General features: G+C 48.4%; 1 long non-coding RNA gene across 1 annotated transcript; it reads left to right on the top strand.

The window, feature by feature from the left end:
• The first annotated feature begins 2,927 nt into the window (after positions 1-2,927).
• LOC144325463 (uncharacterized) lies at positions 2,928-20,612 on the top strand. The gene is made up of 3 exons (XR_013390618.1): positions 2,928-3,237; positions 17,924-18,178; positions 19,606-20,612. It is a non-coding gene; the product is annotated as an uncharacterized LOC144325463 (long non-coding RNA).
• The last annotated feature ends 4,519 nt before the right edge of the window (positions 20,613-25,131 follow it).

The following is a 25,131-nucleotide window of genomic DNA, read 5'->3' as shown; positions in this document are numbered from 1 at the left end:
CTGTCCAGATATTCAGCTTGCTGGTATGTTTTTTGTCGCCGCTGGTTTTTAGAGTGTTTGGAGGGAGATCCAGAGGAGATTTATTTCTTACAAATGCGGAGTGAGTATTGCAGGCACCTGTAACAGCGCCTGTTCCCCATGAAGGGAAGGATGGGACTTCCAGATCGGAGGATTGCCTTTTGCTCCCGATATTCACTGGAGCCCCAGACCCGTCTTCTAGAGTGCTTGGGAAGGAGAGAGGCAAGCAGATTAAACCTCGGGTTGATGCCCCCCCCCACGTCCTTCTTCATCTCACTCCTGGCTTCAGCTCAGCTTCCTGCCCACCTGCCCGCTCGCCTCCCCTCTTGTCGGGATTTGCCAAGACACAGCAAAGCGGGGAGACCTTGAAGGGCTGCTGAGAACATTATGGGCCCCCAGAAACCCCCGGCTTCTAATAAGGAAGGTCTTTATTTTTGAAGGCTCCTCTGAAAGTGGGAACAGATGGGATCCTAGAATGGGGGGGGATACATGCGCCCACCACCAACTTGGGGGAATAAACGGGCGCATTAGACCGACCGACAGCATCCCTTCCAGCAGGACTTCAAAACGCCTGCAAGTTCATTGCTTGACACTGGGGGCGAAGCAGGCCCAGACAGAGGGGGGGCCATATGGGCCACTTGGCCGGGGCCTCCGATTCCAAAGGGGGCGTGGGTCAGCATATTGATCTATATTTTCCATTTTGTCTTTATATGCAGATACGGTTCAAGCCTTGAAATAAAATTATTTGTCAGCATAACTTTTGTGAAAATTATTTATATACTTACTTACTTATTTTTAAGACTTCAGTTATCCAAAGGGAAATAAAAAAAGGGGGGGCACATTATCTACCTGGCCCGGACCTATGCAAGGCCCTGGGGCGAAAACTCATATTTGAACCACCACCAGCAGGAATTATGATCTGAAATCCCTCCACAGAAGACAGGGAGGGAGGTCAGGTGGTTCAGTAGGTGTGTGCCCAGTGTTAACCTTTTCCTTCCAGCCTTAACATCACCATCAGCCTTTGAGGTTAGAGCATCAGGAATGCACCAGTCAGTCGGATTACGGGGCCGTTGTGCGTTGCTCGCCACCGACTGCAACGAGGCCTATTCAGTAGAGTCTGATTACATTCTCACAGCCTTCCCCACGCACCACTCCGTACATAGCAACAGGCACATGAGCTGGGGGTGGAGAGAAGATTGGGGAACTGCCTTTCTCCAGCAGCAACAGAGACCTCTGCTTGACCGCTGAGAAACAACAAATGCAGCATGAAACTAAAGCAATTCTTCGAGTCTCTGGATTGTGCGGGGAACACTTATTGCATGAATGAAAAACGTGTTTGGGCTCCTTTAATATCTTTGGAAAGCTGCATTTTAGTGCCTCCCTCCCCCCCCCCCTTATCTTAATTTCGACGCATTCTGATCTCAGAAAGTCCCTTATTGGGGGTGAGCTTTGGAGCCTTCTTGAACTGGCCAGCAGAGGGCGATATGGAATTTCGTTGCCATAGACTGGGGGGGGGGGCGGAGGGGCGGGGGGGGGGAGTAAAAGGATCACAGCGAATAATTCCGGCTTGCTCCTTTGCAGCCGATGGCTCTGAAAGCACTTTGCAGCAAGCGCTTCACCTTCATTAAAACAAAAGGGAGCAAATTAATAACGAATCCGCGGAAGTGCATTTGGAGCCCCCGGGAGCAGAGGGAGGGGTGTATTTCCTTCTGCTTTGCTTCTTGGAATCTGCTGTGGCTGGAGACTGAACTTTCAATGGTGCAAGATCCTAGCATCTCAGAAGTTGCCTAGGAAACTGTATTGTCTACACTGGCTGGCAGCAACCCCCCAGGATTCCAGACCAGGCATGTTGCCAGCTCTACCTGGAGATGCTGCCAGACACAACCTGGGACCTTCTGCAGGCCAAGGATGGGCCCTTCCCTGACAAAGATCACACCCCTAAGAACAATGTGATCCAATACCAAAAAAAGTCACAAGAAAAACATAACTTTAAAATAAACAACATACCAAGTAAAGCAATTTTCAATAATACTGAGTACTCAATAATCCATGAGAATAGTAAAATTAAATATCTGCGCATAATAATCAGTTTACACTTAACAATTACAGTAAAGAATTACTAAGCTATAATCAATAAAAATGATAGCAAGTCACAATGCATAAAATGCCACCAAACATACAAGCATGTCAGGCTCTAGTAATATCTCCATTTGCAGGATTCCTTTGGTAAGTCCCTAAACAGAGCACCTGTCATGGATCAGCAGAAGAGGCAGCAGCGAGCAGGAGGCTGGGAAGTCCATGTCCGGGACCGGCTGGATGAGGAGTGGGGGGAGCCTCCTGCCCAGGAGTCGTCCCTTCCCCCACCAGACAGAGAAGACATGGACTTAGACCCCAGGTCCTGGTGGTGGAGCAATGAGGAACGGTTAATAATACAGTAAATTAAGCGACTTAATGCCTGAAGTGAACAGGAATATCTGGTTGGCGTGAAGCCTTATGGTGTGGTTGTCATGTCTGGGACATCATGTATTCTGTCCTTTTGTATTTTTATCTCCCTCTGCACTGCCCGGTCCTCAGTGAGCCTGACTCTGGCCTTTCATATATAACTGTAATTTATTTATCTCACAGCTAACCTGCAGCAAAAAAATAATAATGTAATAAATTGATATACATTACATCTCCTAATACTGTAAAAAAGTTTTCTTCCCCAGTTTCCCCCCTTGCAGTTATATGTTATGTTGCATTTTTTGTTGTGTAAATTATGTTGGGAATCAGTGAAATATCAGATACAAACAAAACCTTGTATTCAAATAATATGCCTATTTTTAATGCCCTTTAAGAACAAACGTGTGGAGCTTCTTGTGTGTGTGAGTGCTTGTGAGCTCACGGGGGGGGGCGGGGGCGGAGCCGAATCGAGTCTTTGACCCATGGAAGAAAGCCTAATTTCCCTGCCAGCAGCTGTGTGCACTTTGATCAGCAGCCTGGAGGGAATTAAACACGGGTGGGGAATGCCCGAGGAAACGCTCACAGCTGTGCCTAGCCAGGCAAGATAGGGCTGGAAGTACAGAGCACGTCACCCCTGCACCTGTAACTGATTCAGATTGGAACCTGCCCTAATAGCCTCCCCTACTTAAGGACAGGCAGCTGTGAGGAGTGTGATGAAGACCAAGGAGGCGTGCAATGCGTGCGGGGCGAAGGTGTCACAGAAATGGCTGGAGCGAGGTGTGCGGAGGGACTGTCGCATACTGAGAGGAAACAAGGGAGAAGAGGGGGCAAGTTCTGCCAAGAGCAGCCAGATCCAGGACAGGTGCTGGGGGGGGGGAGGAGTTGGAACTTCTGGGACTTTCGTATTTTGCCCCTGCCTGCACCAAATGCTAACTGTGACAGCACCCCTTTTGGAGGGAGAAAAAGAGAAAGGATTTAAAAATCAGGTTCAGGGTTGTTTCTTTAGTTAAAAAAACAACCCAGCTTTTCTTTCACTTTACACCACCTTTAGCTCCTTGGAGAAGAGGTGGGCTATAAATACAAATGTGGGCTGGACAAGGTGGATTTGCAGCTGGTTGACTGACTAACCCCAGAGTGCTCGCACGTGGGAACCTCGGCTCTTTAATTTGGTACATGCACACTCCACGCACATTTGCACGCACACACACAAAGCTCAACACATTTGTTATTAAATGGCAGTATATATTATTTTACACTGTGCTTGTTAATAGTAGGAGGAGTTTCCAGAGGCTTCGGTTAACTCCGGATTTGCACTCTTAAGGTTTAGAAATGTTAAGAAAAACTTTTGCCAAGTTTTGGAGCTTGGCAAGTTTTCCTGATTTTAATTTGGCTTTAAAGGTAACATCCTGACTTCAGCTGCTGCTGCTGCTTATCTTAAATGTGCAGTTTTAAAGGCAAGCTTGCTTCATTTTTTTTAAAAGGAAAAACAAAACCCCCCAGGTAATTTAGCCCGCCTTCTTTGCTATGCCCATACCAAGACTGTCAGGGTTCCTTTTAACATAGCTTTTTAAAAGTCTCTTTGATCCTTTTTGCCACACCTCTTTGAGTTTTGAAATCCTTTGAGTTTTGATGGGTAAACTTACTCCCAAGTAAGTTTCCTTCAAGGAGGTTCCTTTCAATTTTGTTGCGGTACTCATTTCAGGAAATAATACATTTGTAGTCATCTTGGGTTCCATGTAAGGTGAAGAAATGTTTCTTGCCAAGTAGAAAGTGTCCTCCGATTGCAATCCCAATGCAGCCGGACAGGACAGGACAGTGCTTGACGGGGAGCTGCATTGCGCAGGGAAAACGCTTACTCTCCTCCTCGCGTTCCTGTTTTAACTGTTGCATGGTGTGCGCACCTGCAATTGGGTGTCCTCTCCCAGTTGGGTGTGTTTACATATTTGTATGGTGACAGACTGGTTACAAAGGTTTTGTGGGCTTGGAATAATCACTTTAAAATACCTGGCTGCCTTTTGCCTAACTTACCCTGTTTTCTTAACGTTCTGTTACATATCTAGGGTGACTGGGAAAACCGTAATTATTTTTAAAGGGTTTGTGTGTGTGCAGCGTGTGTTTAAAGTCTTTAAAAGTTGTTATATCCTGCAAGTCCTTTCCCAGGAATATAAGGAATTGTTTCACTTCCTTTGCCACAGCACAGGGTTATTTACATCTGTCTGGTTTGAGTCCTCAATGTCTAATTTCTCTTCTGTCGCCCATCCCACCAAAAGCAGCAGGGGGTCAGAGATCTGAACGTAAGAAAGCACACACCCAGGGGGTGTAGTATGTTGGCTGCTGGCCCTGGTTTTGAGGGGGGCCCGGCGTGGGGCGCTTGGGTCGTGCCCAGGGCTATAGGTAGGGGGTGGTGAGGAAGGCCCCCGCCAGGGGCGCAGGCGAGGGCCCCCCGCAAAATCTGGTCCGTGTGTCCCCTCGAGTCGGAGAACTTGCGCGCGCGGCGCCTCTTCTTGCTGCTTGCGCAGCCGGCGAGGGAATGAATGGGCAGCAGGGCGCGCGTGAGAGGGGGAGGGAGGGAGGGAGGGAGGGAGGGAGGGAGGGAGGGAAGGAAGGAAGGAAGGAAGGAAGGAAGGAAGGCAGGAAGGAAGGCAGGAAGGCAGGCAGGAAGGCAGGAAGGCAGGAAGGAAGGAAGGAAGGAAGGAAGGAAGGAAGGAAGGAAGGAAGGAAGGTAGGTGTCCTCTCGGGGTGGAGCTACTGGAGCCGGGGAAAGGGCGTCGGCAGGGGAGGCGGGGCAGCACCCGAGCTTGTTCCAAGCACACTCCAGACCCTGCTGGAAGGATACGGAGGGGCAGCGTATAATAACACCCGCGCCCCGCTTGCAGCTGGGGCAACAGCCTCTCCCACAGCCCTATGCGGTGCAAAGCTATAATTTTTGAAATACAATTATCAGAGTGCCTCTGGGCATGTGCAGATTGTTCCTCCCGAAGTAGAAAGAGGTCCGGCTCCCGCTTTAGGAGGCGGGCGAACGGTTCCGTCCAGGGTAAAGGTGGCGGTGAGAGGATGTGTGCGCAGAGGCGGATTTAGGTGCACCTGCTGTGCACGCGGGGGTGGGGCTGTGCGGGGGGAGGGCTAGCCGTGCGGGGGGAGGCGAGGGCGGGCACCGCCCGCAGCGAGCCATATCACTGTCTAAGCCCACCTGCTCACTATGTGCATCAAGACTTCATACCAAGAGGGGAGTGCCCGGTTTCCTTCTGGCTGTGCTTCCCCTCCTAGTTTACCCAAAGTGGGCCACTAGGCAGCATCCCCCCCTCCCACCTCACCGGGGAAGTGAAAAACAGGCGGGCCTCCCACTTATTCCACACCTCATGTCTTTCCCTGCTGATTCCGCCAAGCCCGTTCCCTTGGCTGTGGTTTCACTAGATAGGTGGGGACAGTGGGAATCTCGTTCATCCATTCATATGTGTCACTAGATGAGGCATTTGGCTCTCTTTTTGTCATCATGCGGGCACCACGCCCCTCAGACATTGCGGGGACAGTGGGAATCTCGTCTGTTTATCCGTAGATGTATGGATTATTTTCTAGCAGTCCCGTGCTACACCTGGGCCATTTTCTGGGCGCTCACATCCCAGCACCGAGGGAGGCTGTTGTTTTGTTAAAGATGGAATGAGCATAAATGCCTCATGATGAGAGAACCTTAAGGTCTTGCTTCCAGACAATACTCTGCTCCTCTGCCAAGGGATCACTCCACACCCCTCTGCAGTAGAGCGTTGCAGATGTGGTTCTCAGGTCTTCCACTTGGTAGCACTCTTATCTTTTTATGAGTTATATTTTCCTTTACTTTGTATCAATTATTTTTTTCAAATTTTGATGTTTCTTTTGCAAGTCCTACTTTTTTATCAATGGTTAATCTTTGATGTATTTGAAAATATTGCAGCCAGTCTGTTAAATGCCCTTTAATTTCTTCATATTTTTTTCAGTATAGGTTCATCCTGTTGTCCTTCTAATAATAATCAGTATGTGGCCCATTCCCCTTCCATATTCTTTTTCTTAACTGCCTGTGCTTCTGTAAGTGAGGTCCACAGGGGGTTCTTGGGTTCCAGTATTTCTTTATATTCTGATCGGATCTTATATAATGGTTTCCTTATTAAATGATTCAGGAAGCCCCTGTGGACCTTTACCTTCTCATATATTAAATAGGCATGCCACCCATACCGATTATCATATCCCTCCAAATCTAATACATCAAAATCTCTTAATGTTATCCAATCTTTAATCCATAGTAGTGCTGCAGCTGCATGATATAACTCTAGATCAGGGAGTGTGAAGCCTCCTCTCTCTTTTTATCACTTGGTAGCGCTCTTTAACCAACTCCAGGAGATTACTGTTGCCGGTGTAGTAGTGGACTTCCTGAGCATGAGCCCTCCGCAGGTCCACCTGTTCGCCCACAGGTATGTCTGGGCCTAATATCCCCGGGAGGAAAGCCTCCATTTTTTAAAATGAAGGATACCTTAATAATTCTTTTGAGTTCATTATAAATTACATTGCAAAATCCCTTCATTTTCTTACAGGTCCACCACATATGTAACATTGAGCCTTCCGCTTCCCCACATCTCCAGCATTTACTTGAAATGTTCTTAGACATTTTGGATAATTTTAGTGGTGTTAAGTACCAGCGGAATTGCATCTACATAAAATTTTCTTTCGAGGTGTAGCATGCAGTGAACTTCAGAGATTTCCCCAGGCTTTCATTGGGATACTATAGCCAAAATCTTGAGCCCACTTGACCATTACAGATTTTAGAGGATTTAGAGTTGATCAGTTCTTTTTCCAATGTAGAGGGTTCCATTGCAAAACCATTTCTTTCGTCTAGTTTAGATATCTCATAAAGTTGGTGATATTGTAATCAACCTGACAGATGTTCTCTAATTTCTTCAAAGTTTTTTCCTTCCTCTTCCTTCCATATTTTTTCTTCTTCACTGCTAGTGCTTCAAGGGGAGATATCCACCACAGAGTTTTAGGTTCAAACAAATCTTTGTATTTTCCCTAAACATATAGAGAGGTTTCCTTATAATACGATTATTATTTTTTTCTGGATCTTAACTTTATCATAACCTAAGCAGGCATGCCAGCCATAACGGTTGTAATGTCCTTCCAGGTCTAGAAGGTCTGTTTTGTAGTGTATGGTGCCTATGGGCTTTTATAGCCTCTGCTGTTCTTTCTGGGAATTTTTCCATCAGGGCTAGGTTCATATGGCGTGCCCCCGAGGTTAGGAGCCTAGCTTCCTCTCTAGCCAGCAGTGCTGTTTCCTCAGGGGTCCATCTCCTTTTCACCTGATGCGTGTTCTGTTGCGCATCATACCAATCTAGGTGGGCTCGTCGGTGATGGACACCACGCCCGGTCTTGGTGTTAAAGGCTCTCTCGCAATCTGGGTGTTTGCATACAAAAACTGGGTGTTCCACCACAGGAACTACACCAGGCCCAGCAGCACGGGAGCTGCTCCTTACCCGGGTGGTTCGGTCAGATGACCCGCCACCTCTCTCTGCATTGCATCGATTCATATCCACTTGGGATCTGGGTGAGGATGAGCTGAACCTCTCTGGCAAGGACCCAGAGTCTCAGATAAGCCTTCCCTGCTAGCCGCCTAAAGATGTTGCCGCCTAAAGATGTTGCCCTACTCTCACCACGAGGAGCTAGGGATAGGCACATGGAAAAGACTGCGAAGATCGATCAGTATAACATCACAGATCATCAGCTTCCTTTTTTATTTTTTAAATCATCATTGGGGTGCCACGCCGCTCAGATATTACTTCTGATTATCCGCAGAAGTACGGAATATTTTTTACTAGCAGTCCCATGCAAGCCTGGGCATTTCCTGGGTGATCACAAACCAGCATTAACAGAAGCCGTAGTTTTATTATTTTTTTTATTTTGAATATATCTTTATTAATTTAAAATAAATACATTTATGAGAACAGACATACATACAAGTAAACAAACACAATCATACAAACAAATAACAGAAAAATCAAACAAACCACCACACTAGAAGATACAAGAAGATTAATATAATTATCATCATATTTACTCCTGATACTGAACACAATTATAAAACTTATACAGAAGAAATTTAAAACTGGCTTCCAATTAATCTCACTGTACTTTATCTATCCATTACTTTATACCGCACAGTTACATATTTCCTATATAATTTCTTTTTACCTCCCTACAAACTTATATTTATACAATACAGGGATCAGTCTAATTCTGCCAAGATGTTTCCTTTTATTCCATAGTTTTCTAAATTTTCTTTAAAGATTCCCCAATCCTTACAGACTTTTTGTTTTGGTTGGCCTCTTACTCTTCCTGTCGCTTTCGCTAGCTGCAGATATTCTGCCATTAGGATTTGCCAATCTTCCGTGTTGGGTATTATTGTGTTTTTCCAATTTCTTGCTACTAACATTCTGGCCATCGTTATACCCCAGGCTAACAGGTCCTCTGCGGAGCGATTGCTCCACACCCCTCTGTAGGAGAGCATTGCAGATGTGGTGCTCACATCGTCCACTTGGTAAAGCTCTTTTAGCAACTCCAGGAGACTGGTGTTCCCCGTGTAATATTGGACTTTCTGGGCATGAGCCCTCCGCAGGTCTGCCTGCTCGCCCACCACCACTCCAGCGCACCTAGAGGCAGCTTCTTCACCTGTTCCACGGTCATTCTGTCAAGTCCTGGCACCTTTGAGGCCAATGGTAAGGCTCTCTTAATCTCAGCAGCCATCATGGGTCCCCATAAAGATGTTATGACATCCCTCCTGGGGCCAGAGTCGGGTGAGCAGTCTGGAGCCCTGTTCATTAGCTTTTCCCAGTACGGAAAGAGGCTCGCACCATTTTCTATTGGCATGTTTCTGTTCTTGTCAAGAGCCCACTTAATACATTTAGTGGGACTCTTATGCCATAGATGTTGGAACTTGGCATACTGCTCTCGCCTCTTCCGCCTTTTGGACGTCTGTTGTTCTTGGCTACTTCGTTCCCCTCTCTGCGCCCTCCAGGGTCGCATACCCTGCATGTCCCGCACAACCAGGGACAGCTCTTCGTACACGTTGGTGAGCGTCCTCGACCCGACGGTGGGACTCAGCCTTTCCAATTGCATGAGATGTTCCGTGGTGGTCGGCATCCTGGGGAGCTGCTGCAGGTGTTGTATTAGCCTGTCTCGCCAATGGGTATTCGAAGCTTCCACCTCAGGTTCAGGGGCCGGTCCCTCTGCCACCTCCAGTTGTTCCTGGGTATACATTGCAACCAATTCCCAATAGGCCTGTTGGCGCCTATGGGCTTTAATCGCCTCCGCTGTTCTCTCTGGGAATTTCTCCATCAGGGCTAGGTTCATATGGCATGCCCCCGAGGTGAGGAGTCTGGCCTCCTCTCTAGCCAGCAGTGCTGTTTCCTCAGGGGTCCATCTCCTTTTCACCTGATGCGTGTTCTGTTGCGCATCATACCAATCTGGGTGGGCTCGTCGGTGATGGACACCGCGCCCGGTCTTGGTGTTAAAGGCTCTCTCGCAATCTGGGTGTTCGCATACGAAAACTGGGTGTTCCACCACAGGAACTACACCAGGCCCAGCAGCACGGGAGCTGCTCCTCACCCGGGTGGTTCGGTCAGATGACCCGCCACCTCTCTCTGCATTGCAGCGATTCATATCCACTTGGGATCTGGGTGAGGATGAGCTGAACCTCTCTGGCAAGGACCCAGAGTCTCAGATAAGCCTTCCCTGTTAGCCGCCTAAAGACGTTACCGCCTAAAGACATTGCCCAACTCTCACCACGAGGAGGTAGGGATAGGCACGTGGAAAAGACCGCGAAGATCGATCAGTAGAACATCACAGATCACCTGCCATTTTCCTTAAGAGATTCATAGTTACTCCCGCCGTTTACCCGCGCTTCATTTAATTTCTTCACTTTGACATTCATTTTTTTTTAAATTCTCTTTATTAAGTTTCATATACACATACAAAAAAGAAGAAAGAAAAAAGAAGAAAAAAGAAAAAAGAGAAAAGAAAATAAATAAACATACTCAAAAAAGGAACTTGCATCTAAAATTGATCAATACATGTACAAAGTTCCAAAGTTAAAAAGAGAGAAACTAATATCAATAATAAATAATTTCTATTTCAATTATTAATCCTCTCCTTTGTTTTCTATGTCTTTTATGATCTAAGTTTCCTTTCACCCCCCTACCTGTGGGAATGTTCTGGGGTGCAGGAGAGGATATATTGACTAATTATATCCTTATCCAACTTGTGCTAACAAGTTCCCAAAATATCAGCAGAGTTTATAAACATTCCCCTTTAAGTGCGCAACGGCAACGTGTGCACAGGTTCGCTAGAACCTCTATAATAATTACTCTGGTAATTTCCCCTTTAGTTCCCTCTTAAAATACAAGACACGACACAGTCTTCATAAAAGTATAAAAGAGTTTACTCACGTTCTGTTCACAATGTGATCCCAGAAGGCACAGCTTAAAAAGGTTACATACATTTAGGATCTATCTTATAGCAAGATAGGCCTTATCTCCTCTCTTGGCTGGGAGCCAAGAGAGCATCCTTAGATGTTTCCTCATCGAAGGAAAATGGCAGAGAGAGAGATGGCTGCCTGCCCTGTGCTTTTTGTCATTACCTGCACAGGTGAGGCCACACCCACCTCTGGTCACATGTGGAGGAAGTCCGTCCACAGGAAGTTTACCTGCTTGCTGGACAGACATCCCCCCATGTTCTAACATGTACACTCTAGGAATGTTGTCATTGACTGCTCCTGTGTTTACATCCCACATACCCCTTCTCAGGCAATACAACATATACAAAATATAAACAACTTTATTCAACCACCCAGAGTCCCAGCTTGACACGTAGATTCTGGAAACTCTCTCTTGGTAGGGGTTTCGTCAGGATGTCAGCAGTCATCTCTTGGGTGCTGCAGTAGGATAGTTCCACAAGTCCATCCTGGATCATCTGGCGTATGTAGTGGTACTTAACCCCAATGTGTTTTGTTCTGGCCAGGAACTTCTCACTCTGCGTCAGCTTCAGGCAACTTTGATTGTCCTCCAGCAAGCTGACAGGCCCTTTCCTCACCAACCCAAAGTCCTTTATGAGTTGATCAAGCCAGGCGATCTCTCTGCAGGCTTCTGTTGCTGCAACGTATTCTGATTCTGTGGAAGATAATGCTACACAGCTCTGTTTATAACTGCCCCATGAAATAGGTCCATCACCAAACATGAAAACATGACCACTTGTTGATTTATAGTCAGCATTATCCCCAGCCCAATCAGCATCAGTATACCCAATCAACTTAGGGTCTCTGACGGCTGGTAACCTTAATTTACAATTCATGGTACCCTTCAAATATCGCACCACCCTCTTTACACCTGCCCAATCATGCTCAGTGGGAGAATTCACTTTTCTGCTAAGAATCCCCACAGCATTAGCTAAGTCAGGTCTACATGTGGTAACTAAATACAAAAGTTTACCAATCGCCGACCTGTAGTCATTGTTGTCTGGCAACTGCTTTGAATCCTGCTGATTCTTCAGGAAGTCAGTAGCCATCGGTGTAGCAACTGGATGTGCGTCTTGCATCTGCATGTGCTCAACTAGCTCGTGGATCTTCTGTCTTTGGCTAAGAAGAAATGATCCGTCCTCTTCTCTTTCCACCTGGATCCCGAGGTAGTACTGGACATCTCCTAGCTCCTTGACCTCCACCTCTTTACTAAGGTGCTTTACTATCTGTGTATAGTCTCTCTCACTTGCTGTGGCAATAATCAGGTCATCAACGAATGCTAGGATATATGAGAATTGTCCATTATTTGACTTACTGTACAAGCACTTGTCAGCGTCGCCTTGCTTGTACCCAAGTTGCGTCAGCATTTTATGCAACTTCTGGTTCCAGGCTCTGGCAGCCTGCTTAAGTCCATAAAGTCCTTTCTGCAGCTTGCACACTAAATGTGCTTCATGTGGTTTTACAAAACCTTTAGGCTGTTTCATATAAATTTCTTCAGAAATCTGCCCATGTAGAAAAGCGGTAGCAATGTCAATGTGTTTCACCCTCATTTTCTTGGAGGCTGCAATGCTTAAAAGCATTCTTACGCTGCTGTACCTCACAGTTGGTGCAAAAACTTCATCGTAGTCTTCACCAAAACGCTGTGAAAATCCCTGTGCCACAAGTCTAGCTTTGTAGCGCTGCACTTCTCCTTCTGACCCCTTCTTAACCTTGAAAACCCATTTACTGCCAATGGCCTTCTTACCGGGAGGCAGCTCAGTGAGTGTCCAGGTCTTGTTCTGATGCAGTGCATCCATCTCCTCCTGCGCGGCCTTCCTCCAGAGACTGGCTTCAGCAGCTGGCATCTCCTGTATCTCTTCCCAAGTGGAAGGTTCCTGTGGAAACGCCGACCCTGCAAAGTAGGACAGCCGTAATGGTGGGACACCTTTGTTGGTTCTGGATGAGATCCTGACCTCTGGTTCTGCGACCGCATCAGCTTCCTCATCCTCCTCCAATGCAGGCATGTCCCCATCTGAGTCCTCATCTTCGTCTCTGGTGCCGCCAGGGTTCTGGTCCTCTGCGTCTTCTGGTGCGTCGCCTGTAGGGGGCACTGTAACACTCGAAGGCAGATTATTACTTTGTGGGGTCTCAAAAGGGAAATATACAAACTCTTGAGTCCTTTCTGACTCATCTGAAGAATCCACAACAGTGTTCTTAGTGTCTACTTTTCCATATTCATCAAAATAAACCGCATGGTATGCATTTGTCTTACCAGTTTGTAAGTCCATAATTCTGTATCCTTTGCCTCCAGAAGCATATCCCACAAGGATACCTGCTTTTGCCCTGGAGTCAAGCTTGTGTCTGTGTTCTTTGGGCACGTGGAAGTAACACGGACTTCCAAACACACGTATGTGCGACAGATTGGGAGCTTTCCCATGCCAAAGTTCAAATGGTGTGCGCTCTGCACCTTTAGTTGGCAGTCTATTCTGCAAATAGACTGACGTGTATACTCCTTCGGCCCACAGCTTTTGTGGCAAACGTGCATCCTTTAGCATGCACCTTGTCATGTCCATAATGGACCTAAACTTTCTCTCAGCTATGGCATTCTGCTGTGGTGTGTAAGGAATTGTGGTTACGTGTGCAATTCCTTCTCTGGCCAGGAGAGCCTGCACTTCATTTGAGCAGTACTCACCTCCATTGTCACTCATTAACACAGCTGGAGCTCTCTGGAATTTGTTCTTGACCATGGCAATGTATTCCTGGAGCTTGTCCACTGTCTCACTCTTCTCTTTGAGGAAATACACAACACAAAATCTTGAAAAATCATCCAGAAATATTAAAATGTATCTATTCTTTCCCAGTGAGGGAACATTCATGGGTCCACATATGTCAGTGTGCACTATGTCAAGCACTTTGTTGCTTCTTTGTTCTGCACAACGTGGAAATGAAGGTTTTACAGCCTTCTCAGTAATACAGCTTACGCACTTTGCTGGAGCTTTGTTGCTCTGCTTTACCTGCAAACCTCTTACAAGATTTCTTTTCTGTAGATCCAGAATGGCGCTGGCATCCCTGTGTCCTAGCCTTCTGTGCCATAAGTCCAGATCTGCTTCATCCTTCTGGCTGGAATGTGCCACTTTTGCAGACTGGTTCTCTGAAAGATCAAGCTCATATACACCATTTATTAGCTTTGCTTGAGCAAACACTTTGCCATTTCTAGTCACTTTACATTCTCCATTTCCAAATGTGACCTGGAAACCTTTCTTGTCCAAAGTGGACACGCTGATTAAATTGCAACTCAGCTCTGGAACGTACAAAACTCTAGAGATTGTGTTCTCAATGCATTCATTGTTTATATTGCATTTCAGGCTCATGGAACCTGCACCTTTTGCTTTAACAATGTTGCCATCTGCAATCTCAATTTCAGACCCTTCTTCATCATTTATTTCATTAATCTCATTAAAATAGTCCTTTTTATATGAAAAATGCGAACTGGCACCTGAATCTAAAATCCATTTGTTACGTTTATTTTCACGATTCTGGACAGCTAAGTTCCTTTCTTGCAGTAACCATGTGCATTCACATTTCCCCTTCTTTTCCCCTTTTGGCTGAAAGGGGTGGGGTTTCTTTGCTTTAGGAGCCCTGCAATTCTTTGCAATGTGTCCTTCTTTGTTACAATTGAAGCAAATCACTTTCTTAGGCATCTCTTTGGACTTTGTACATTGCCTAGATGCATAACTACTGTCCTTGCTTCTAGCATTTCTCACTGGAGATTCAGCTCTATCTCTGCATTCTTCTTTTAAATAACCAATCAAGTCTTTAAAAGTCAGACCTTGTCTATGATCCATCAAACTTACAAATGTGCTAAAGCGTGGTCCAAGTGATGATAACAAAAATGCTATCTTTGTATCCTCATCAAAAGCTTTGGGAGTCAGATCAATTCTTTGAATAATCTCAGTAAACTTGTTGATGTGCTCTGTGAATTCCTCTTTTGAATTCATCCTCAATCTGGTTAATTTACACACCAAGTTTCTGAAGCTGTTTATGCTAGATTCTCCATACACGCGTTCAATATCTCTTAAGATTTGAGATGCATCATCTGTACTATTTATTAATGATAGCTGCTCATCACGAAGTCCACTCAAAATTATGTGTCTAGCTTCGCTGTTCATGCGTTTCCAAGCACTTATCTTGGCTAAATCTCCCTCAGACGATCCCGTAGGTTGAGGGTTTAAAGCTTCCAAAATATGCTTATAATCTAAACATGCTATCAAGCGCTGCTTCCAGTGTATGAAATTGTATTCATTCAGCACAGGCATTCCAAGCTTTGCATCACTATCAAAAGCTGCTCTAGCCATCTTAAAATCCAAAATTTGAAAATTCTTCAAAATTTCAAAATTTCTCAAAATTTTAAAATTCAAAATCTCAAAAATCTCAAAATACAAAAGAATTCTTCACTGCCTTGGGTCACTGTGAACTCTGAGGGCAGGGGGTGGGTTGCTTAATCCCCACTGCACAATGGAACAAAGGACCATGTGCTTACCAGGAAGTTAAGTCAGAAAAATACTACTCAACTCAAAATCACAATCCAACGCAATCCTTCAAAAATACGCAGAAATATGCAATACTGGGCCCACTAACCCTTTGTGGGAATGTTCTGGGGTGCAGGAGAGGATATATTGACTAATTATATCCTTATCCAACTTGTGCTAACAAGTTCCCAAAATATCAGCAGAGTTTATAAACATTCCCCTTTAAGTGCGCAACGGCAACGTGTGCACAGGTTCGCTAGAACCTCTATAATAATTACTCTGGTAATTTCCCCTTTAGTTCCCTCTTAAAATACAAGACACGACACAGTCTTCATAAAAGTATAAAAGAGTTTACTCACGTTCTGTTCACAATGTGATCCCAGAAGGCACAGCTTAAAAAGGTTACATACATTTAGGATCTATCTTATAGCAAGATAGGCCTTATCTCCTCTCTTGGCTGGGAGCCAAGAGAGCATCCTTAGATGTTTCCTCATCGAAGGAAAATGGCAGAGAGAGAGATGGCTGCCTGCCCTGTGCTTTTTGTCATTACCTGCACAGGTGAGGCCACACCCACCTCTGGTCACATGTGGAGGAAGTCCGTCCACAGGAAGTTTACCTGCTTGCTGGACAGACATCCCCCCATGTTCTAACATGTACACTCTAGGAATGTTGTCATTGACTGCTCCTGTGTTTACATCCCACACTACCGACCTCCATCCCTCCTGCTTTCAGGCTTCTGAATCCTTATGATTTGGTTCTCCTGCAGCTTACATTTTCAACTAGTTTGTACATCATGAGATTTACATCAAACTCGCTATAGTCCTTAAATTTCTGTAATTTTCTTCTATGTAGGTCATAAATTTGTTCCAATCATTAATAAACTTTGCATTTTTTTGGTTTCTAATTTTTTGTGTCAATTTTGCTAAGTTAACGAATTCAAATAATTTCGTTCGCCACTCTTCTATTGACGGTATATTTTGACTCTTCCAATTTTGGGCAATTAACAATCTGGCCGCGGTCGTAGCATATTGGAATAAGACTTTATCCTCTTTCTTGATCTCATCTCCTACAATTCCTAGTCGGAATGCTTCCGGACGTTTAGGAAATGTATACTTAAATATTTTTTTTAACTCATTATATATGAGTTCCCAATATTTCTTCATTTCTTCACACGTCCACCACATGTGAGAGAAATTGCCCTCCTTTGTCTTACATTTCCAGCAGTTCTTATCTCCTGTTTTGTACATTTTCCCCAGCTTTGCTGGGGTGATGTACCACCTATACATCATTTTTTCTAAGTTCTCCCTGAGCGCTACACATGCTGTAAATTTCATTCCGCTAACCCATAATTTTGACCATTTATCATACTCAATATTATGGCCCAGATCCATTGCCCATCTTGTCATTACCCCTTTTATTTTTTCGTCTTTCGTGTCCCACTCTAGAAGTATATCATACATTTTGGATAATATTTTATGTTTACTTTCAATTATCTCTATCTGGAACTTCGATTTTTTTTCATTCATACCTAACTTTTTATCCATTGTCCATATAGCATTTATTTGATGATATTGTAACCAGCCAGATAACTTATCTTTTAAATCCTCATATTTTTTCATATTCCATCCACTTTCTGAGCTTGTCAGTATATCCTCATAAGTCAGCCTTTCCCCCTCCATATTAATCTTTTTTATTATTAATATATCCATTGGGGATAACCACCATGGTGTTTTCCATTCCAAAAGCTTTTTATTTCTTTCCCACACTTCCAAGAGGGGTCCCCTAATAATATGGTTTGAGAAGCCCTTATGTATTTTTCCTTTATTGTACCATAAGTAGGAATGCCAGCCAAACCTGTTATCTGTCCCTTCCAAATCTAGTAAGTCGGTGTTTTCTAATGTGATCCAATCTTTGATCCAACAAAGACTGGCAGCTTCATAATAGAGTTTCAAATTAGGTACTGCAAAGCCCCCTCTTTCCTTTCTATCCGTAAGGATTTTGTAACTGATTCTAGGTCTTTTACCCTGCCATATAAATTTGGAGAGGGTTCTTTGCCATTCTTTGAATAGTTTGGTACCTCTAATTATAGGAATGTTTTGAAATAAAAATAACATCCTCGGAAGTAAGTTCATTTTGCACAGTGCCTGTAGACTACTGTAACACCCTTGTATTGCTTCAGGGTCTCAGATGTATGGCATCCACCTCTGCAGAGTCTGTCAAGACTTCTGCCTCTGGCTAGACATTTTCTTATTGGGAGCACATTGATCCAGAGTTTTATGGAATTAAAGTAATCCCTTCCTGACAGAAAAAATGTGCAACCATGCCTCTTGGTTTGGTGTTTTTTATTCTTCTTCTAATCCCCACCATCAATGTGCTCCCCTGCTTCATCAAACCATCTTTCACTCAGGGCCCCTGTTTTATGCAGGAAGCTTCCTCTGTTTCTGAAGTGATGTTCCATTACCTTCAGTTCCTTTGCCAGGAAGTTCCCAGCTAAGGACTGCTCGCCGACCTGCTTAAAGGCAATTGATGAAGGTGTTCTCTATGCAGGCTCCGTATGCTCCATCTCAGCCATTGCAAACAGGGACCTCCATCATTTACCTTGATGTGAAACTACGCCACAAGTCTGGATGCCGGGAGACCAAGCCAGGTTCTACTTGTCCTTGAGCAGTGGTCCATGCAGGTAAGCATTTGCACCCCTCCAACTCTAACGACAGCTGGTTGTAAAAGTAGGGTAGGACCACGGTCTGTAGTCTGAACACCCTGTGTTGTGGTTTCAGGGAACCCTTCCTCAAGATTTCCCTTGCAGCCTCTCAAGGGGTTGGATTGCCATTCTTCTCTGTGGTGAATGGGATCCTAAGCTATTTCCATTTGCCTGACCTCTTTAGTGCCATTTTAGCATTGACCACCACTTTCTTTTGGGGACGTTCTCCAGGGAGACCATTAGGCACTTCTGGTAATGATGGTAAGCCCACATAGTGCCAGATGCTCCACCACTGCGTGAGGGCTGTGAGGTTGGATACTCAGCTCTTCAAAGGAGCTGCTGTTTTTCCTAGCAGCGGGTATCATGCATTGGAACCATAAAATGCATGAATGGATTATAGAATAGTAGAGTTGTAAGAGACCAGGAATCATCTAGTCAAAGCTCCTGAAATTCAGGATTACTGGAACAGCAAATCCAAATTCTGTCTGGGTCATCCAAAACCCTGAAGGGGTGGGCTCCATTCCATTCTGGAAGATGCATGACAGCTGTCTAACAACTGGAAGACTGGAAAGGGATCCCCTGTGGAAAAGCTAAGGGGGTGATGGGTGTTTTTTGAGTGTGGAAAGTGTAGCCTGCTGCACAGTTGTCTACATGAGCCTCAGAAGGTTCTGTGTCTGGAGAAAAGGATTGATAGGTACAGCTCCTGCTGTGGTCCCCACTGAACTGGGGCTTTGGATGCCTATTGGCACTTATGGTACAATAACCCCAAGATCTGGGTGAGCCCTGGAATGAGTGCAAGCACTTGGGGGGGTGGTGTGAAATGAGAAGTAAATCTGATCCTCCATGCTCTGCAATAATTTTCCTACCAGCCTGGGAGAAGATCAACTGCACACCACTGAAGTTCTGAGCCTAGCTCGGACAAGGTGATGATGTACCCAGAATAATAATACCTTTATTGTCATCATATAACCTGTGTACAATGAAATTAAATGAGCCTCCCTCCTCCCTCCAACACTCAATCTCGTTACACTCTGTGTGCTTATCGAACAAAACACCACCTCGCAAGTCAATTTTGCTATGTTATTTTCCGTCCCACAGCCTAACAGCCCATGGATAGAAGCAATTTTTGAGTCTGTTAGTACAACTGATTATACTTCTATATCTCCTGCCCGAGGGTAGTAGACCACCTGAGTTATCTTGATTTTCCATGTGAGGTCCTCACTAAGGTAAACTCCCAGGAATTTAAAGCAGGAGACTCTCTCCACACAGCACCCCCCCCCCATATACAATGGGGCAGGTTCCCATCTCTTCTTCTGGAAGTCCAAGAGCATCTCCTTTGTCTTACTAATATTTAGGTGCAAGTTATTCTCTGAGCACCTAACCAAGATTTGTTTGTTCATTAATAGGCTGCCACTGGAGTGGATATTGGGATTGGTCCTAGGTTTCCTCTGCTGGATGTATCCATACCTGTGCCAGAATGTTCCTGTACTTCACGTGGATCTGGAGCTTGGCGGTCATAAATTCTCACTGGGGCAGCAGACGTTTCTGTCGTGATTGGACTTATTGTTTGGCAGCAAACGGTGACACATATAATGTTGGATCTGCATGCAGATAACCAGAACATGGACATGGAGACTTTCTGTGATATTTCAAGTTGTTAAATAAAAATGATTTGTGTATTAGAATATATATTTCAGGTAAGTCTAGCTAAATAAGATGGTGCATGCTTTATGTCAAGGTTGTGCCAAGGTAGCCAGATTTGAACATGAATCGTGGAGGACCAGAGGTGGTTCCAAGGACTTGCAGGGGGTGGCAGCACCTACTGGTGATTTTTGTTACAATGATAACTGAGAGTGCTTCATTGCATATTTTTGCATTGCTGTTGTGAGTTTTTCTTGCAAGCTGAGGAACAGATTCACCGCATAACTCCACTCCTTCTAGACCCCGAGGAACTTGCGGAAGATTGGGCGTGTAGATTGTTAGGGTGAACTAGAAGGGGTGGGTTGTGTTGAACCAAAGGTGAACTGTTCTGGAAGCTCTGCAAACACTCTTTTGGTAGTCAAGATAACCCCACAATTAATAGGTAGTTGTTGTAGTGATGAGCTCCTATAAGCTAATTGGCTTGTTTTGATGCTATCCTTAACTGGGGGCTTCGGGTGCATGGAGTCCAGAAAGAGGAGCTAGCTGTAAGACTTTGGTATCTGCCACCTATGCCCCCATCTGGTCAAGTGGAGTAATGGGAAGTCCTGGCCGAAGTGAAGAATGCTGCTTTGTGTACAAAGATGCATGAACGTTTGCTTGGATGCAGACAAGCCAACTCCTTGCTGAGGTGTCTGTCCTGCAACTGTAAAGGGTGGGAGGCCTGGCAGACTGATTTGCTGTAATAAAGCTTTTAATAAAGCACTAGAACTGATCACTCTGGAGTTTGACTTCCTTCTGTGGTACGCCTGCACCCAACCGCTCCCACAAGACCTGCTTTGGGTCTGCAGTTCAGAACACCATAGCAGGGTTTTCTTCTCTTCTTCCCCTGAGCTGAAGGAGAAAGTAATAATTTCATAGCCTAGAGAGTCTCAGGAACTTGGCTGGTGGGGGAGGGGAGACTGGGAGTGGCAGAGGCTCCTCAGAAACAACCAGAGTGGTAAGAGATCCACTCTGAGTGAACTGTTCTGAGACCTGTTGGTATAAAGGTAAAGGTAAAGGTACCCCTGCCCGTACGGGCCAGTCTTGACAGACTCGGGGATTGTGCGCCCATCTCACTCAAGAGGCCGGGGGCCAGCGCTGTCCGGAGACACTTCCGGGTCACGTGGCCAGCGTGACAAAGCTGCATCTGGCGAGCCAGCGCAGCACACGGAAAGCCGTTTACCTTCCCGCCAGTAAGCGGTCCCTATTTATCTACTTGCACCCGGGGGTGCTTTCGAACTGCTAGGTTGGCAGGCGCTGGGACCAAGCAGCAGGAGCGCACCCCGCCGCGGGGATTCGAACCGCCGACCTTTCGATCGGCAAGCCCTAGGCCCTGAGGCTTTTACCCACAGCGTTATCTCTGCCTGTCGTGCTCACTGCCATGCCCAGCAGACTGGGCAGCCTCTACAGCAGGGAGATGGCCCTCAGCCCAGTTGGTAGACTGGGGCACCTTGGGACCTCTGGTCCGTTGACTGGGTGGTAGCCCCACTCCTCAGCTGGGTCTACCAGGCAGCCTTTGGCTCTGGGTAGACTGGGTTTTTGATCCCCTTCAGGTAGACCACCTACCAACTAGACCACAAAGCTGTTCAGTTTACCCAGTGGAGAAGTGAAGGCTGTCAGCTGTCATGTCTACCAGCTGGAGTGAGAAAGCACCCAGTGCTGAACTCTGCACATGCCCCAAATTGGTAAGACACTTTACGGAAAGGTTCAGCCTGGCTGGTATCCTCTACATATTAACAACCAGCACCCACCTTCCGGCATGTTGGTGGTCTGGTCACAGGTGGGGCGGGCTGGGGACGGTGGTGCCTGGGAGCTGCAGTTTCTCGCCCAGGAGAGGTTCTGGTTGGCATCCGCTGCCCACCTGCACCAGCCCTCCTCAAATAAGCATGAGAGGAAGTCTCTGGGGGAGAAAGGCAGGTGGGGGGTCCCAGGGGTGTCTTTTCTGCCCTCCCCCCCTTCCAGTGGTGCCCACATCCCCCCGGCCTCGAATGCCCCCCTGGCTGCTCACTGCAACCCCGTTCGTCGCCGCCATCGCCACAGTCCTCTGTGCCATCACAATGGCGGGCAGGGGCCACGCAGCCGCTTGGCAGGCATGGGCGCTCGTCTGGGGCGCAGCTCCGGGGACCTGGAAACGTTGGGACGGTGAATGGGGAGCCTCCAAGCCCAGAGGCAAATTATCTGGTTGGCTGGGTTTGGGGGAGGCGGAAAAGAAAGCCTTACTTTGGGGGCACAGTTCCTGAACTGCACATCATCCAGCGCCACGCTCGCCACTGAGGAGAAGGTCACCTGTGGAGAGGGAGGCAGCGCTCTTGACATGCTCTGGAGAAGGAGCTGGCCAGGGAGAGAGAGGAGCCCAAGACCCACCTGGAAAGCGCCACGGACTCTTCAGGTGTAGGCCAGCAGGGGGCGCCAGGCGCCAGAGGACGAGGCAGAGCTTCACCACAGGGGGACAATGTGGCCGCCGTGGCTCAGCTCCAATGTGAAGCTCCCGTTGAGTCCTGCAGCGGAAGGGTGAGGGGCCTGGGGGTCATCTAGTCTGACCCGGCGAGGATTGCGGTTTGCCATTTGGTCTCAGCCGCTCTCGTTTTTATCAGTCCCCAATGGGGGACGGGAAGCAAGGCACCAGTAAATGTCATAATAAGAATGATCAGGATGGTATTTCTTTACGCCGACCCTACCAGGCAGGTCAGTAGTCTAGAAATCAATAATAATTATCTGATACAATACATCCTGCAGTTGAGAAACGTATTACGTGATATTGATACGGAATTATAAGAACCGGGCCAGGGGGCATTTCCTCCACCACATCGGGGAAAAGGCTGAGTAGGGGGCTCTGGGCCTGTTGGATTTCCGACCTCCAGCGCCCCAAGCTCACCTGTCTCGGCCATGCTGTACCAGGCGCTTAGGCCGCGGCACTGAGGGTCAGGGAGTGGAGTTGGGCGGGGGCGGCAGGCGCTGCACTACTATGGGTTGACTCAGCCAGCATGATGTTGGAGTTTGGTTACACCCATTTTATTCCAGAAGCAGCCTTCTCTTTCTCAGCGATCTAGTGTCTAGGGGTCCATTCTTTTCCTCCAGCACCATGGTCCCCTCATGTGGGGCGGTGCTGGGGTGGCAGTAGAGCGTTCCCGGCGCCTGCCCTCTTCCTTCTAGGTGACGGACAGAGGTGAGACGAGAGCATGGGGCTTTCAGGTCCACTTCGCTTAGGAGGCCGGGTGTAGCTCCATGCCGGAGATGCCAGAAGCGTGGCTGATTCTTCTTGCGGCGCCTGGCAGCTCTCTATGTGTACTAATGGCCAGGCAAGCTGGGACAGGGACAGAAGGCTTTCCCGGTCTACCGCTGGGAGGTCAGTCCGCTCTCCGGTCCCCACGACCGTCGTGCGTATGGGTGGATGGTCCTCCCCAGTCTACCCGCCGGAGGCCCACCGTCCGCCCGGTCTACTGGCGAGGGCCCCGGTCATCCCGGCAGTGGGCGGGACTGCGGACGCTGTCCCACAGTCTGCCGGATGGGGAGGCTGGGCCTCGCTAGCCCCCTTCCGAAAATAGGGGGCCTCCCGGTCTACCCACCAAAGGGCCAGTCTGCTTCTCGCGTCCAAGGTCCCCCTGGTCTGGACCGCCACCGAGGGAGGGGGCTGGCAGCAGTGCCCGTTCTCCCGGCCCTGAGCCCCCCTCCAGTCTGCTGGGAGTGGAGGGTGGGTCTTGCCGGTCTACCTACGAGGAAGAGAGGCTTCCCAGTCGACTCGGAGGGGCTGGCGGCGTTGCCCGGTCTCCCGGCCCTCGGCTTCCCTCCGGTCTACCGGCCCGCCTAGGAGCGGGCACCGCGCCTGGATCGGGTCGCTAAACGAAGGCAACGGAACGCGGGACGGACGCGGTGAAGGGGAGGCTTCCACTCCGCCTGAACACCGGTCTCCGGCCGGCCCGCGGAGGGCACTCCCCGACGCGACTGTCGCTGCCCGAAAGGACAGGGGGATAGCGACGTGGGCCCTGTCCCCACTATCGAACGCGGGGTCCGCCCCACCGCGGGGAAGTCCCCACCCTCACTCCCGCGAGAAGCTGGGAAACGCTGCCGCGGCCACGGGAGCACAGGGGCCGCTCGAGGGTCGCAGGTCCTGGAGCCGGGATCGCAGCCCGCCGCCAGCCGCTCTCCCACCTCGCCGCCCCTCTCCCGGCAGAGACCCGAAGGCCGGTGGCACGGGATCGGAGAAGGAGGCTGATCACCGCTTCTCCGAGGGAACCGCGTCAGACGCCGCGCCTGCGAAGGCCGGAGAAGGGCAGGCTTCCGGGCGGCTGTGTGGGTCCAGCCCCTACCCGGTACAGGGGCAAGAGGTTGCCGGTGGCCCCGGTCTACCGGCCGGCAAGCGGTGGCGGGTGGGCCGGTCTTCTCGGCGGAAGGAGGGGAAGCGCTGGCCGTTTTCCTAGGGGGCGGCCGGGTCTAGCTCCCCGCCGGTTGGAGGGGCCGGCAGCATGGCCCGTTCTTCCTGCGGCCGCTGGCGGCTCTCCTCGCGTCCACTGCTGGCCAGGGAAGCTGGGACGTGGCGGTCCCTTTCAGAGGACGGAAGGCTTTCCCGGTCTACCGCTGGGAGGTCTGTCCGCTGCCGGTCCCCCCGTTCTTCGCCCGGACGAGGCGGCTGGGGCTTCCCGGTCCTCCCCGGTCTACCCGCCGGAGGCCCGCCGACCGCCCGGTCTACTCGCGAGGGCCCCGGTCCTCCCGGCGGCGGCAGGGCCTGCGAGCGGAGTCACCGCGGTCTGCCGAGTGGGGAGGATGGGCCTTGCCGTGCCCCTTCAGAGAACAAGGGGGACTCCCGGTCTACCGACCGAAGGCCCAGTCTGCTTCTCGCGTCCACAGTCACCCCGGTCTGGCCCGGGGCTGGCAGCGGTGCCCGGTCTCCCGGCCCTGGGCTCTACTGCCGTGGAGGCTGGGTCCTGCCGGTCTACCTGCGAGAACGAGAGGCTTCCCGGTCGGCCTGACGTCTACCAAGGCTACTCACCGCTTCCCTCGGTCACCTCACACCCGTCTACAAGGCGGAGGGGCTGTGGCTTCTAGGTCTGCCCTCCTTGGGGCCGAGAGGCGCCGCTCCACCTGAACAGGACCCTGGAACCGCTGTCCGACGCTTCTACTCGCAGGGATGTCATAAGCTGGCCCTTTGCTGGTCTTCCTCAGAGAACGGGAGGCTTCCCGGTATACCGACTTGCAGGAACGGCTGTGCCTGCCTGCCTGCTCGTCGCAGGGCCTAGGGCTTCCAGGTCTACCTC

Source organism: Podarcis muralis, chromosome 14 (genome assembly GCF_964188315.1).
Source record: "Podarcis muralis chromosome 14, rPodMur119.hap1.1, whole genome shotgun sequence".
In the NCBI taxonomy this organism is placed as follows: domain Eukaryota; kingdom Metazoa; phylum Chordata; class Lepidosauria; order Squamata; family Lacertidae; genus Podarcis; species Podarcis muralis.
The sequence above is the reverse complement of the archived record's forward strand: the minus strand, read 5'-3'. Positions and strand labels throughout refer to the sequence as shown.